The 14,402-nt window shown below is 41.5% G+C and overlaps 1 protein-coding gene across 2 annotated transcripts in view; it reads left to right on the plus strand.

The window, feature by feature from the left end:
* The window catches only part of RPS6KA2 (ribosomal protein S6 kinase, 90kDa, polypeptide 2), a 162,987-nt gene that overhangs the window by 76,898 nt on the left and 71,687 nt on the right, over window positions 1–14,402 (plus strand). The gene's annotated exons all lie outside the window — the stretch shown is intronic.

Below are 14,402 nucleotides of genomic sequence, written 5' to 3' on the forward strand. Positions count from 1 at the left end.
TAGAGAGCACAAAGGACATTCAAATCTGAAGTCAGAGGGAGAGAGCACTGAAAAATCTACTGATTTCTTTGGCAGAAAGAATATGTTCTTCACCTTTGATCAAATGATACAAGTTTGTTCTAAACATTTGTTGAGTCACACTCTTCTGACTCTGAAATATGGAAAGAATTGCTTCTTCAAAGTTTCTAAAAAAGTCGCAGCTCTTTCAGGTTGCATTTGAGTGTGTCCCCTGCCTATTCCAGCCAGTCAAGGAATGGTGGCTGGTTTTGTTTGTTGTTTTTTTTCAGGAATGAGTAGTCCATCATACCCATTATATTTTTTATAATAAAAGCAATTTTCCAAATTGCTGTGTAATTTTCAGTCAGTTTGCCATCTACCTCTTTAAAGTTTCAACTGATCCTGCTGTGCTTGACACAGTGAATAAGTAGCAATGGAGACACTTGAAACTGCAGATCAGTAGAGCCATCAGCGAAAGACTTTCAGACCCAAACTCATTCTTCAAAGTCCCTGTGGTTGACTTGATCAAGGCCTTTCACTACTGCTTGATTTCCCCTGGATTCTTCTTTTTTGGTCATCTTCACTGCACTGTATATCTAATGATGATTATTCCTAAATTGGTTGCTGTTTGAAGAAGATTACCTTTGATATTTTTTATTGTCAAGGAACAGATTACTGCCAGTTGCTTTTGGTGTAGTTTCAGGAGTTGAGAGACTGCACTGACAGTTGTCCTGAAGCCACAAGTGAAATGTTTTTCCCGTTTGACAAATGTGGTGTAATTTCATTTTATCTGTAGAAAACCCTCTTTTCCCAGGAAACAACTGGAAGGTGCAATGGCTTTGTCAGCCCTCACACCCCTTACCAGCCATAGCTGGAAAGCATAGAAAGAAGAGAGGAAAGGACAATTTAATTATATTGGAACAGGTCTATGAAGAGTGATGTGAAGCTCCAACTGAATGAACAAGTCTGGAGTGAGACAGGCACCACTGGCTGTGACCACTGCTCTGCCTGCACTGAGTCCCTGGGAGCGAGGACTGGCCAGTCACCAGGACAGCCTCAGGTGTTTAGTGATTCTGCTTTGGGAGACTAACTTATGTCCTTGCCCAGATCTGAACCAGGTAAACCCACCCATGTGAAGTTCTCAGAGGGCATGCCCTGCCTGGCACTGCTACTGAAGCATCAGCTGCAAGACACCTGAAGAAATCCCAAAGCCCACCTCTGACTTAGAGCATCCCAGCAATGTTTTTATCATTCCTGACAGTTGTTTATCTAACTCATTCTTAGACTGCCTCTTATCCCTACTACTACAAAATGCTTCCCACCATCTGTCTCATATCTTCCTTGTCACAGTTGAGGCCATTAGTTCACATCCTCTCTGCTGAGACCAGTTTCCTCTTTGTAGTTTTCTCCCACATCTTGAAGACTGTTATAAGATTTAGCTTCCATCTTTAGGCTGAGAATCTTTCATCTTCCTTTCCTTCCTCAGGGTTCATTTCTTCTAGATACCTCGGTTAGAAGAAGATGTAGCTTTGCTAGTACTAGGTAAGTCAGAGCTGACTGTTAAGAAAAGTGTGATCTGTTCTGGCTGTACACTCCAGATCCCAGGTCCTTTGTGAATACTTTGTTACTACAGTAGTAGCAATGCTTCTGCTCTACCAAGTAGATTGTTGAAAATTCAGTGTTTATTAATTAAACAGGTAAAAATGTCCTGATACAGAGATGACAGAGTGATAATATTGTTGAGATATGAGTGTTTGTTCCTTTGGGGAGTCCCATTCAGAGAAGGTTCCTAGGAAAAGCCAGCCCTTAGGTACAAGCATTTGTAATAAGGCTCTTCTTTGCATTGCTGCTTGAGACAGCAGCGTTTCTAGAAGGTGTTTTCAGGTTCTCCTGGTTGCCTGCAGCCCTCAACCTCTATTCCCGTTCCCTCTTGTGTTTAGCTTCAAAACTAAGCAGAACATCAGTGGGCAGGATGTACTTAGGCCAGTCTGGCTTTACCAGTGTTAACCTAAGACTGGTCACTGTTTTATCTTGCCCACTGCCACCCTCATTTTGCTTTTCTGGCTGGTGTCCTTAGGCCAAATGGGAGTCTTCAGGTGAAAGTCCACTTTTCTGCCTTTTTTTGGCTTGGTCCTGAGGCTTGGATTTCTTTTGTGTCTTTTTTATCTTGCACTGTCTTTAACGAGCTTTTTTAGCTTTCTGTTTGTTTGCAATGCTTCTAATTTTAAGAAACCCACTGTGAAAAAAAGAACTGCTGGCAACTCATTGAGTCAGCTGCTCAGCACATGAATGAACCACTGAGAGCCTTTTAATCCCGCCTGATGTCCAAGAGCTTGTCGTTGGCATCACGAGGCTCCATGAATTACAGGAAGAGAAAAATTAATGTTTTGGCAAGTGCAGGCTAAAATTCTTTTAGTCTTCATCTCCTTTGAATTTATGTTGCATAGTCTATTCTTTTGTGGCAGGCTGTGTTTTGTATAGGAGCTGGTACCTCAGTTTAGGAGTTACAAGACTGGCTCTGCTCACATCTGTGCTGCCAGCCTTCTCCATGAACATAAAGCAGCTACTATTACTGCTGTTCCTCTTCTCAATCTCCAGATCTGTAATGTTAACCTAATTATGCCAGCCTCCTCTTCACAGTGTTTGATGTCCTTATGAAAAGTAGTAGTCAGATATTAATGGAGATATTATTAACACTCCTTCCCACTTAAGTGCAATCTGCTGCATTATGGAATTGTTAGGAAATGTCTCTTCTGTATAACACATTGACTATTTGAAATAATCAGAGCTATGAATCAGCCATGCTTTTGCATAAATTTGTAGTCATAGTGGAAAGCTAGACTGGGGATACAATAGCTAAATATCACTGGGATTTTTAACTTCCCTGATGGACTCTGCAAGTCTTTGGCTATGGTACAAATCCATTATCTATATGAAAAGCATTTGTTTGTTCTGCTCACTGAATAAGTTGCACCAGTTGGAGCATCCAACATAATTGTCATTTAACCAATTTCAGCTGCCTGAAACTGCAGTGCATTTACAGTTGGTTGGAAACCAAATTCTTAAGCATCCTCTGTGAGCTGCACCCCACTGCTTTTACTGGTTCCCATAATACAACAGAATGTTCAAGCATGGGGGCACATTAACAGAGAGGACAACACTGCCACTTGGTGCCATTTTAAGTCAGAGTGACAGCAGAGGGCAGGGGTTCAGTAGCACTGGTGACAGTTTGCCTCACAGCATTGCAGTCATATTGCTTGTAAACCTTCACCAAGCAGCTGGCCAGGCATTCTGTTCACAACTGAAGGTGTGCTAGCACTCAGCTGGCTCCCTGTAAGTTAGATGGCATGGTGTGGGAGACTGCCATCTGGGATTTGTTTCGAGGGAAACAAAATTATTCTCTGTGTTTTTATACTCTTCTTGTGGGTTACACATGTGAGTTACGGCTTCCTCTGCTCCAAGTCGGAGGTTTTGATGTTCAAAGGGAGACCACCAATCAGCGTCAACAACAGCCTCTCCTTTCTGTTTTGTCTACAGCATTATCTGTCTACAAGCGACTGTAATTGACACTCAAGAAGTTTCCACGGCACAGTAATTTAACTGATATTTTCTCAGCAGCGGTAGATTATTTTTGTAAATTTGGATGAAGCCTGAATTACTCAGATAATTGTGCTGTGTCATCTTTTAGACTTCGTTTGTGTTATGAGTTAGTTGCCGTTTACTGGGCAATTGTCATCATCAACACTATTATCTCAGAGCTGCCTCTCACGCTCAGAGGAATATTCAGGTTTCTGGGATTGTACTGCTACATCACTTTTATCAGTGCTGATCAATTTAATTTTGTTTTCATTATGGATACAATAAACTATACACTGTAAAATATTGATATCATGCACCTAAGTAGAATGTAAATAGAGGCAGGTACTAATTTGACCCTTGCATATTATCATACAAAAGAAATATTTTCAGATGTACATTTAGAAAGACTATTTTGTATTTTTGTTTTTACATAGTGTTCCCTGCATTTCGGTCACCTCTACCACCTATATCTGTCTCCTAGAACACTTCCCCCATAAAGGGAAAAGGATTGGCCCCCAGCTTGTGCTCCCTCTTTCTTGCTTTGTTCAGGAAAATAGCCAGTGGCTTTGCTCATCAACTCCAGCGAGCCTCCAGGGGCAGACTTTTATGCAGAAGATGGTTCTTATTTTGAACTTGGTACCAAGGAAGCCAAAAGGCTCTTCCTAGACCATTCCCACTAAATGCACAGCCTCCTTTTAGGTGACTTTCCAACATACTGAAATCTGGGCATTTCCATTTTCCAGCTGTCCCCAGGTAAGCTGATGCCCCCCAGATTCCTGAGGGTGGCATTCTGGGGCAGCAGAAAGCTGCCATTCCCCGGGCCAGTAAAGGCAATAGGAAGAGTAAAACCATGAGGGGAGAAGCAGAGGGACAGGAAGGCAGAGGGTTTTTTATCATGGGCAGCACTTGCTCCAGCTGTCATTTTGAGGGGAAGACTGAGCTTTGAGGTGGGAGTGAGACAGAGCCAGAGCTATTCTTCTCTGGAACTTTAGAAAGCAAGCAGTAGCTGTCCCCCATCTACTCCCAAGCATCATCCCTGCTTCTGCCCCTTTCTGCTGGGGGTGTGAGGGAAGGGGGCTGCTCAGCTCCAGGGCTGGCAGAGCCAGGGCTCAGCCCTCTGCCGTAGCAGGGAAGGAAGGCGTTTGAAGAGTGGCTGTGGGTGACACTGATGGAGAAAAAAATAAAGGCATTTATGAGGTTTAAGACTTGACCTCATTACAGAACGTTTGGTAGTGTCAGAGGACTGCTTACATGCATCTTCATTAAAAGTATGCAGAAATCCTGCCGTGCTGTTATGACACACCTGGTTTTTAGTTTGCCCTAGAGAGTTCATCACATGAGAGGGTTTGTGAGCACTTTTTCCCAAGCAGAACAAAGCAAGCAACTTCTAAATCAAAGCTTTGAGGAAGCCTGAAGGTTTGCACTGTGCATGGGAGGAATGTGGTTTGCTGAGCAGGCACTGGAAGGGCTGCCCCAGGGCTGGTGGCCACTCTGCCAGAGGACCTGCATTACCCCTCTGACCCTGAGATACCACCTGCACGGTAACAGCCGTAGTGATCCAAGTGTCTTGGCAAAGCTATTTGAGATCTCAGTTGTGTGGAAGCTAAACTGCTCATGGTTATTCTTCACAGGGTTTTCAACTTAATTCCCAATACAAATTTTTATTTTCTGATTATTTTTTACTTTTCTGGAATACTCTAACATATTGTTACAGGTATTAATCTGATCTGTTTCAGCCAGTCTCCCAAACATTTGTTCATAGTGGTGAAATCAAGAATTACTTTTTTTAGAAAGGTTTTTTTTTTGAAATGGAGCCACTGCAACGAAGTAGCACCTAGTGAAAGATATAATCTCATTCCACTGCAGCCAAGGCAGGCTGGTTTCTTACTACATCATGATTTAGCTTTTCCTGTCCAGTTTTGTCTTTAAATGTGTCAAATGATGAGTCCCCAATCACAGCCCTTCACTCTGCTCCATAGGAGTTCATCCCGTTATGGTTTGCATGACACAGCCTCTGTTTCCTCTTTCTCTGCTTCACTTGCTGCCTCCCATTTATATTCCTTTCTTTCCTTTTATTTTGATAAATAATTCTTCTCTGTCCTTCTTGTTTATGTCCTTTAAATATTTATCTCCTCTTCTCCTGTCTCCTTTTAGTCATTGCTTAGTACAGTTTATGTTTAGCCCTTGGCAGTTACCCAGAGACATGAGAAAAAGGAAGATTTCCTCTTCAGTTAGGTATTCTTTCAGAGTTCAAGCAGCTATGTATATTTTCAGAATTGTATACAGGGACTGAGATGTAAATTTTGAGATCCTATTAATGTCAACAGCAGTTTTACTACTGACTGTTTTAAGGCCATGATTTCACTCAGACACTCACTGAACTTAAGTTATATCTTCCATCAGGCTCCCTATTACAATAGTGGAGTTCAGAAAGAAAAACAATTTGTGACTGTTTGAGTGCTGTGTTTCTCTTGTCAAGGGAGAAAACACTGGATCAGCTTTTATTTCTTTTTTTTGTGGCCAGGGCTTGCTGGTTGCAAAGCTTTAGTCAGTGTGGCAGTAACAACATGAGACCAGGCTTTTCCTTATGCTCTAATTTAGGAAATGACCTTGCCTTGACTTCACACCCTACTTGCAGATGAGGCTGGAGGCTTCTTCAGTGACAGACAGCCGTCTCGCAGATGCTCACTAATTTTTATGGGGCAAACACATCAACAGAGCTATAATAAGCATGTCTGTGTAACATGACAGGATCTGGGCAAAGCAAATTTGGTTTGCCTGAATGTTGACACTAAACACCACAATTTTCCTGAAATATTCGAGCCCAAAGTTCCCATCTATTTTTTGTGCAAGTAGCTCAGAGGGCTGGGTTGGAGACAACCTGATAAACCTCATCCTGCATGGTTTACAAATAGAAGCTGCCTCACGGATTTATTTCTCCTACATCAAGTGAGAGCTCGTTTTTAGATGATATGCCACTATTCCAGCTTCCTCAGTGATGCCTTAGATATGCTAGTTACTCATTTAAAAATCAAAAATATTTGGAATTTAGTAACTAAAGTGCTCATCCAAAGCATTTTGTTAGAGCAAGTCAAGTTGGATTGGCTCTGTCTTTACCACATCCAAGCAGCCTAATGGAAGAAATGTTTAGAATGAGAAGTCAGTCTATTGCAGTTGTGGCCAAGGCTACAAGTGTAGGCCAAGTGTAGCTTGTAGTAAACGTTAAGATTTGCTTCATGCTCCGTGACTGACCCATCTGAGCCCTTCTTTCTGAGAAATGCACCTCTCACTGTTCAGCCACAGCCTCATGTTACCTGTATCAGTGCTAAACTGGCAAACTGCTCTCCATTTAGAACAATCACAAAAGCATTACTTCATGGTTTTGGGTGCTTACCCTACATCTGGAACATATAGGGTTAGGTTTTTTTGTTTCAAAAATCCTAATAGGCTTTTCTAAAGCACACATAAATCCTCTTTTTTATTATTCCATCTTCTTCTGAATGTGCATTACAATTGAGAAAAAAATTCAGTTTACCTTTTCTGGTAGAGTGTCATCCACAGGAACAGGACTGTTGAGTGAAATTTCACTTGAAAAAAACATTGGTAGTAAGCACTTCAGCAGAATGCTCTGGTTTGATTGAATATATTTTTACAATTATTTTTCAGTTGTATGTTGTATTTAGTGATTAAGAAATAATACATAAAAAATGAAGTTAAAGCAGTACTTTGGTGCACCCAAAATGGTTTTTTTGCAATTTAATTTTGGCAAAACTTGCTGAACTTAGGCTTTTTGTTCCAATTCAGAATGAAAGCCATGGAAAAAGTATCTTGAAAATATCCAAAATTACAAGTTTTAAGCATCTCTGCAGCAAACATGTACCAGGATTAGTTGAGCCTATGAGCAAAACTGCCCTGATGTCAAATGACAGCATCCCAGTATGTGCATTCTCCACAAAGGGATAATACCACAATTACCACTCCTTCCAGGAATTCTCAATTAATATTGTTAATAAAAGATTGTTGGTTTTATCCATAAACATCCCAACTGGACCAGGCAGAAGTTTCCATACCATGCTATTAAACACAATAGTAGGGGTTCTTATAACAAAATAGAAGGGGCTTGCATGGGCTTTAAATCACTCTCATGCAGGGACACTTTGACCTAAGTTAGTGTCCCAGCACCATCCCTCACCCCTTCCAGCTCTGCCAGGCTTTGCCAAGTGAATTATTAGTTGCTCAAAGATCCTGAAGGAGAAGAAACTTCCTTTTCAGTATAAATGACTTTTTAGGACTGGAGTGATTAAATAAAGGGAGCAGTATTTTTTCTGTAGGAAACTGGTGTAAGAGGGAGTGTCTTTAAATTTGGAATGGATTGAGAACAGCCCTGAGAAAAAAGACTTGGGAGTGTTGGTTGATGAGAAGCTCAACATAAGCTGACAATGTGTGCTTGCAACCCAGAAAGCCAATTGTATCCTGGGCTGCATCAAAAGAAGTGTGGCCAGCATGTTGAGGCAGGTGATTCTCCACATCTACTCTGTTCTTATGAGACCCCACCTGGAGTACTATGTCCAGTTCTGGGGTCCCCATCACAGGAAGGATGTGGACGTGTTGGAGTAAGTCCAGAGGAGGGCTCCAAAGATCAGAGGCCTGGAGCACCTCTCCTATGAAGCCAGGCTGAGAGGGTTGGCGTTGTTTAGCCTGGAGAAGAGAAGGCTCTGGTGAGAGCTTATAGCACCTTCCAGTGCCTGAAGGGGTCTACAGGAAAAGGGGGGCATGTAGCGATAAGATATGGGGAAATGGCTATAAACTGGAAGAAGGTAGATTTAGATTAGACCTTAGGAAAAAATTCTCCACTCTGAGCTAGTGAGACACTAGAACAAGTTGCCCAGGGAAGTTGTGGCTGCCCCCTCCCTGAAAGTGTTCAAGGCCAGGTTGGACGAGGTTTTGTGCAACCTGGTCTAGTGGGAGGTTCCCTGCACGGGCAGGGCGGTTGGAACTAGATGATGCTTCCAAATCAAAGCAGTTTGTGATTTTAACTTCTAAGCCAGAGATCACTCCCAATGCTTTTCAATCATAAAAGCTGTATTTTTGCCTTTGATGATACACTGCAGAACATATTTGTGGTGAGTCCAAAGCACAATTTTCACACTTCCAAAGTAATCTGCAAGTTTCAGTCAGCCCTGCCTGTTGAGCCACAAAGCAAGTGTGGTTTTCAGAGCAAAGAGCAGCAACAGTTGATTAAACCACACTGGGCTTCAAGTTTAAAAGGCAGGTGGTGAAACTTGTTATCCCTGAGAAACCCAGCAATTCATGGATGTCTGGATCACCTCTGTCTCAGGAAGGACAAGAGAAACACAAATTTCTTCATCGTGCCTGTTGACTTAGCAGCATCACAATAGCAAACTGTCCTGGTTTGAGCCAGGATGAAGCCAATTTTCCTTCACTAAAAGGCAAACATTCATTTGGTCTTGGAATGCCCCACAGGCAGAAAATGAGGCTTGGTGGTGCCTCTCACATGCAGCTGCATGCAAGTCAGCCAGCACGGCAGTAGCTGCACGGAATTTGACTCTGACAGAAGAAACCAGATGATACCAGAGAAGTTCGGTAGACAAAGTTCAGCCCTCGTTCAGCCCTCCTTAGACTATGTGCAAGAGCAGGATTGAGGACCTCTGCATCTTTTCTCAGTTGAATTCTTGTAAATTGAAACCAATTTCTAAATATCTATTTTGCGATGGGGAAAAAATGCCAACTGTACAATAAATGTTTTGAACAACTTTTCTTTTTTTACAAAACTATATGAAACAGCTGTTTCTCTTTCAGGTCACTATAATTTCTAGAGCTACTGGTGACTGGAGTGTACTGGGACCTCAGAATTCTAAGGCCAGGCCCCATTAGCCATTTTGATATTATGCCTGTTCCTAAAGCATAGATAATTGCTTGTAAAAGTTAATATTGAAATTTGCTATTGCATGCAATAGTAGTAGTAGTAGTAATTAATAATAATAACAACAATACATTTTTTTAAAGCAAATATAATAATAAGACTAGGTTAAAGTAGGTTTAAGACACAAATATATAACTTCATTGATCATTTGACAGGATATCATCTCCACTAAGTAAAATAAATTTAAATAAAACATATACTTTACATTAAAAAAAAAAAATATTAAAAAAAATCATAAAAACAAGCAGATGTAGCTATACAGAGGTGTTGAAGGCTTTTGTCCACAAGCTGTGGACAGATGTGTTTACAGCTGTAGGCTTTGGGTTTTTGGAAGAAGTTCCATGCTAGCAACTGGCAGCTCTCTGTTCTTTATCAAGTCACTTATTCGATTGGTTTTTGTTGATGTTAACTCATTTACACAACTGCAAGTAGTGTAATTCTGATTGTCTTGCTGTTGTGCATTACCATAGGATTTGGCTTATTTGGGTATCATTGCACATCTGCAGCTCACAGACCTTGGGGGGGAACGGGTTCACATGGGAGATGTGCACAAACATCTGTGTATATTCACTTGGTCCAGTTCCGTGTAAAAACACACAAAAATTGAAATTTCACCTCTGCGTAAGGACATGAGGTTTGTATGATCATCTGGCTTGTCTGTCGGTCGGTACTTCTCTAATGACAGGGCTGAAGCCACTGGCTAATTTCAGTCAAAAATCTAAAATACACTTACGCTTCTGCAGAGTCTGTGAGATTTTTTGGCCAGGGGAGAAATCCAAGTTTGTATTCCAGCCAGGAAATGGTGGGAGGTTGCAGCTGCCAGAGGCTCTACCAGACAGGAGGGAGCCCACTGAGCAGCAGCCACAGAGCTCAGGCCCCCTGCAACCTCTGCAGGGTGCTCCTCGCTGGGAAGGGTGTCAGGAAAATGCAGGGAGAGCTCAGGTTCCTGCTTTGAGGATTTGTTTTCAGCAGAGTGAGTATGTTCTAAAAACCCTTGTTTGCTCCTGACAACTTCTATATGATTTTTTTTGTTGTTGTTGTTGGTAGCATTAGACTTCTTAAAAAATTGAGCAGACGTACTTCAGAGAAGTACTGTGAAATGGAATTGACTTTTCCAAGCATTTTGAGAGAATAGTGACTAGGTGTTAAGTAATATTAATGCAAGTTCAATTTAAAACATTTAGGATTAAGTTAGAGATATCTGTCATTTCAAATCTCAACACTGAAGCATCTAAGCTACTTAAAAATAAATAAATAAATAATCCAACAAAAGTATTTGATTTATATGAAGGCAGATGTGTCGTTCCATGTAAGGCGGCGGGGGAGGAAGAAGAGGAGGAAGAAATAAAATTACCTCCTCCAGACCTTGCACTCCTAAGAACCAGTCTGCATTCATATTGATTTTTCAGAGAGTGCTTCTAAGAAGAAGTGTCTCCTGCTCTGTCGATCTGTTTTTCCCTTTCCTGCAGCAGTGCGAGGGCTGAGTGGTAAAGTTCTGGTTTTAATGGCTCTTCCCCCGTCTCTAAATGGCTCCATATTTGGAGCCAAAGAGGATCTTTCTTCCAGAAGAATGACCTTCACAAAATTATATGCATTTCAAAAGAAATGCTTATTAAATCCCTACATGACATTATTGGTATACTTCTGCAGTCAGGTGTCAACAGGACACTTTTCTGTTTTTCTTTGTGTTCTCATAATGCTCTGCTGATAAGGTACAACATGAAAGGCTGCTCTTCAGAAGGTTTGAGTATATTACTCTGTGGAGCAGAAACACAGTAATGCAAACTGTATTGCCAAGCAGAGCCATTGAAGGCAGAGTATGATCTTTTTTGGAAAGCATGTATTTCTCCATATCTTGAGTCATTAGTCTCCACACAAATACTTTGTCTTCCAGAGATAACACAGGGTGGATTTGAAATTAGAATCTAGCTCTCTGCTTTTGTCTACAACACCCAGCATTAAAAATAGATGCAAATAACAGAAATAGAATTGAAGTGGATGTTGCACATAGTTTTATATATATATTGTATTTTCTATATGGTTGGAATGTTCCAGTGCTATGTGAAGAATTTGAAATTGAGTTGTCTGCTACTGAGTCTGAGTTATATTTTGATTTCCTGCCACTTTTTGTTCCAGTGCTGAGTTTTAGGGAAGTGAGGAGGGTAATGGGTGAAATTTAAATTAATCCTTTTATTCACTGATTTCTTTTTCCTGCTACCAATATTTTTTTATGGTGATTTAATTAAGTTAATATAGTTTCTGACTCCCTTTGTTCTATCTTTGTTAATTAATTAGTGCTCTGCTCCTGGCTGAGCAGGGACATTTCTTACCGTTTTGAAAGGTAGGTACAGGCAAATAATTTATCATCAGTAATGCTGTTTGTCAACTATCTCTGAGCAGATTGTGAAACTTTTGATGTTACTCAAGTATCTTCTGTGTGTATCTTTCTTTAGGAACAGCTTTCTGTAAGGGGCAGTTGCTGGTCTCAGAGACATAGATGGGTTTCTCTCCCTGGTGTTGCATGTCAGGGAATTAAGCGGTAATTTGGGTAAAACTGTCAAAAATAACAAAGGGCCGTAAGGGCAAGTCACTGAGGCACCAAATCCATTATCTGACGAACTTTTTCTAAAAAATAATTAATCCTATTTTTAAAAAACATAATCTTTCAAATTCCAATTTTAACCTGGTGGCACCAAGAAGGTTGACTCCAAAATCTGTGGAGAGAGACTGGCCCACTGAAAGAGGCAACCAGAGCACTAGGTCCTTCCACTTCCAGAGGACTCTGGGGAGGGTCTAGGCTCCTGTGCCTCAGAGCAGCTAGCAGGTACTCACACTAGGACAAGAGTTATAAAAGAATCTGTGCACCTAACACCAACTCACAAAAAATAGAGAGTTAAGACTTCAGTGGTATTGAAAAGGGGTAGAACCATCTTCAGCTTTAGATTCCTTTCAGAGCTCCCAAAATCTATCTCCATCCCATTTTTAAACCAGGATTTGGGCTAGAAGTAATTTAACTATTTATAGAAGTGTATTGGAGCATCCAAGTACTTTTCTGGCATTTGTGAGTAATTCAGAGACATTCGAAGGGCATGAACACAAAAACACTGTGGTCAAGAAAAGCAGAATTTTTCTGGGCCTCAGCTAACATGTACAGAAAATACTTCACTCATGAGACTGGCTCCCTGTGCTGTTGACTGACAGAGCTGAGAGCAACACCCAAGGTCAGCACCTATGTAAGAAGTCAGAATATATCACACACATCTGTGTACCTTTGATGCCAAGAAGGCCAATGGAATCCCAGGTTGCATGAAGAAAGAGTGTGGCCAGTGGTTCAAGGGAGGTCATTCTCCCCCTGTACTCTGCCATGGTGAGGCCACAGCTGGAATACTGCATCCAGTTCTGGGCTCCACAGTTCAAGAGAGACAGGGAGCTACTGGAGAGAGTCCAGAGGAGGGTGACAAGATGATAGGGGGATTGGAGAATCTCTCTTATGAGGAAAGGCTGAGAGAGCTGGGACTCTTTAGCCTAGAGAAGGCTGAGGGGAGACCTTATTAATGTATACAAATATCTAAATGGTGGGTACAAGGAAGATGGAGACAGGCTCTTCTCAGTAGTTTCTAGTGTCAGAACAAGGGGCAACAAGTACAAATTGGAACATGGGAAGTTCCACTTAAATATGAGGAAAAACTTCTTTACAGTGAGGGTAACAGAGCACTGGGACAGGCTGCCCAGGGAGGTTGTGGAGTCTCCATCTCTGGAGATACTCAAAACCCACCTGAATGCAGTCCTGTGTAAAGTGCTCTAGGGGATCCTACTTAAGTGAGAGAGTTGGACTAGATGATCTCTAGAGGTCCCTTCCAACTCCAGCAATTCTGTGATTCTGTGATCTGCAATGACATTCAAAACCTGTCTCCCTGCACTGCTGCTGGTCCCCAGAAGAGGCACAGGGGAGGCCAGGGTGCTCCCTTGCTCCGTTCTTGTCTTCCTCATAGACACACACCCTGGCTCCTGTCTCTTAGCACAGATGCAGCACATCCTGGTTCCTCCTGTGCGTGAGCCTAAGGGGGTTTCACTGCATTGGTGATTTTGCTGTTTATCAAGTCTTACTTGAAGCCCAGTGCCCTTAGCTAAGATGTCAGTAGTTCGTGCTCCTGTGATGGATCTTCCTCTACAAAAACATTTTTAAAGAAGAAAGCCCTGAGTGGAAAATTGTATCAGTCTTGGGAGTTCATGCACTGACAGGATCCAGCTGGCACCAAGGGAAGCGTGCTGTGGGACACACGAGATATGGAGGGGGCTTCAGCTCAGGAAAGAGGACAGAAGGAAAAGCTGTTTCATTTTTATTTTACATTTGAAAATTGAATTGATACCAATTTCAGTGTGATGCATCTGTTAGCTTGTACAAGGCTGTAGGTAAAACCCACATACTTTGTAACAGTGAATCTATATGCAAAAAACAAAACTGCACTGCAAGTGAAATTGAAAATTACTTTTCTTTAATGGAAACATCAAATTTTACTCCAGATAAGTCTGAAAACAGAGAAAAGACCAGCAAAGTATTGCACATAAATTTAGAAGATATATTCAGGATACTTGTCTTCTAGTAGAACTATGAATTGCTTTGGGCAGCAGTGAGAATGGTGCTATTAAGTAAAAATGTTTGGAAGTTATTCTTTGGCCAGAGAGATCAAAGAAGCAATACTCTGGCTCCACTGAAACCAGTGGCTGAACAGTTTCCCCTCATGGTGAATTAGCCATAAATTTAAATCTGTATTATAATGAATAAATTACTATATTTTCTATGAATTCCACCTCTACAACTCCTGTAAGCCACAGTTTCACTTATTAAAGTACTCATTGGGTTGTCTCGACATCCTGCTGA

This window comes from Chaetura pelagica, unplaced genomic scaffold, assembly GCF_000747805.2.
Source record: "Chaetura pelagica isolate M959 unplaced genomic scaffold, ChaPel_1.0 scaffold954, whole genome shotgun sequence".
NCBI lineage: Eukaryota > Metazoa > Chordata > Aves > Apodiformes > Apodidae > Chaetura > Chaetura pelagica.